Here is a 2,500-nt window from a genome sequence, read left to right as displayed (position 1 = left end):
CTACAATGGGCAAGCGCTCTGTTAACATATGCTGCAGCCACAGATTTTTTATAGGCTGCAGGACATTCCCCACGGGCATTTAAACAACGTCTAATATTGGTGTCTTTGGTGTATACTTTGATGTTAAAACCATTTTCAGTTTTCCTGATGTCTAGGTCGAGGAAGGGAAGACGTCTCTCTACACTCTGCTCGTGTGTGAAAGTCAAGCATGAGTTGTCCAGGAAGGCAGAAATCAGGTTGGGGACGTCTTCGTTTGAATTGGTGGTGATAAAGATGTCGTCTATGTACCTGGCATAAATTCCCGGGGAAGGTTGATGGTGGAAAGTCTTCTCCTCAACGTAGGCCATGTGCATATTTGCAAAAAGAACCCCTAGTGGTGATCCCATTGCTACTCCATCAACTTGCCTGAAGAGTTCTCCTAGGTGAAAGAGGAAAGGGGCTTCCTTGGTACAGGTTTCGAGCATAGACTTTAGAACGTCTTCTGGGATGTCAATTATGGGTCTATTGCTTCTATAGCCTCGATTTAGAATTATAGCAATTTTGTATATATATATATATATATATATATATATATATATATACAAAACTGAATGAGTTCCATTGAACATATTTCCATTGTTCAACCATAATTCATTTTAAGCCATCAACATCGAACATTTTAAGGAGGCATACATGCAGATATGAAAGCATGGTGCAGCCAAGGACTTCAACCTTCGCTGTCACATGACAAGTAAGTTTTAATATCTGCATGTATACCTCCTCGAATTTTTCGATGTTGATGGCTTAGAACTGAGGGAAGTTGTGGAATATATATATATATATATATATATATATATATATATATATATATATATATGTATATATATATATATATATATATATATATATATATATATATATGTGTGTGTGTGTGTGTGTGTGTGTGTGTGTGTGTGTATATATATGTATATGTATATGTGTATATATATATATATATATATATATATATATACATACATATATCCATATATATTGATATATATTCATATATATATATATATATATATTAATATATATTCATATATATATACATATATATATATATATATATATATATATATTCTATTAAATAATACAGCATATTCAGCACTGGAAATCTTCTTCCTTCAACTTTCTATCCTTCTTGCTATTTTCCTTTCTGTAGGAGGAAGGGAGAACACAATATCACCAAATGGAACCATAGTGATTTTGGAAATAAAAACAAATTCATTACTTACAACGTTTCGCCTATGCTTTAGGCATCTTCTGGTAATTTTAATTTTTAAATCTACAAATCATGATCATATATACAATGTATACAAAATGAACTAGGATAGGTACTTTTTGTTTAAATTCTTCTTGGCGCCCCGTGGGATGCCCCGAACAGCTCCAGGGTTCCACACATATTTAATTGTATATTAATTGCTGGTAGGTGATTCTTTATTAATACAGCTTCCATACATTTTAATTTTCTCTTATTGGTGTTCTTTGCTAAAATCGATGTACTACTATTCAAAACTTCCCGCGAAATATTCATCTTATGAATTTTAGAAATGTGCGATTTTATTGCACCATTCTGCATATGAAAAGTAAGCCTTTGAGACAAAGTTTGAGTTGTGTGTCCAATGCACTCGTCATTGCAAAGCGCACCGTCTTTGTTGAAAGGGCATGAGTATTTGTACACAACGTAACTTTGTTTTGAAATATCTTTTTCTCCTGATAAGTTGTTTTTCATGATAAGTGATGCAGTTCTGGGGTTACGATAGTATATAACCAATTGTAAGGAGTCCTCTTGCTTCTTGGGTTTACAATTTTTATAAATGATATTTTTAATGACTTTTTCATCTGTTTTATATGCGGATGTCATTGTACTTTGGTAGTAAATATTTATAGTACTCTTCGAATTTTCTGTATTACCAAGTACAGAATTAAGAATTAGAAGGAACCCTGTAGATAGAATTCGGAAAAAAGTAACTGATCTAATTAATAACGCAAATGCCGTTATCGACGGTGTCAAATTTCATAATTTACAAGGACATTATGAGCCAGGTTACTTTTATGGTAACGTCAAAACCCACAAACCTGGATGCAAATTAAGACCAATTATTTCGCAGATACCTACACCTACATACCAATTAGCTAAGCAGCTTAATGATTTAATAACCCCGTATATTCCTACTCTCTACTCACTACGTTCCACGGATGAATTTGTGGATATTCTTAAGAATACAGCCCCTCAAGGAAAGTTAGCTTCCCTTGACGTTGAAAGCCTTTTTTCGAATCTTCCCGTGGAAGAAACTATTCAGATAATCCTGCAGAATGTTTTTAACCACAATAGCTTATCTCCACCAAAATTACCACGTGATACCCTTGAGAAAATGCTCCGGGTTTGCACTAAGGAAGCACCCTTCAGATGCCCTTCAGGCCGTATGTATTTCTAAATTGACGGTGTAGCTATGGGCAGCCCCCTAGGGGTTTTATT

The sequence above is a fragment of the Oratosquilla oratoria genome, chromosome 33 (assembly GCF_046742065.1).
Source record: "Oratosquilla oratoria isolate Oo_2021 chromosome 33, ASM4674206v1, whole genome shotgun sequence".
In the NCBI taxonomy this organism is placed as follows: Eukaryota; Metazoa; Arthropoda; class Malacostraca; order Stomatopoda; family Squillidae; genus Oratosquilla; species Oratosquilla oratoria.
The sequence above is the reverse complement of the archived record's forward strand: the minus strand, read 5'-3'. Positions refer to the sequence as shown.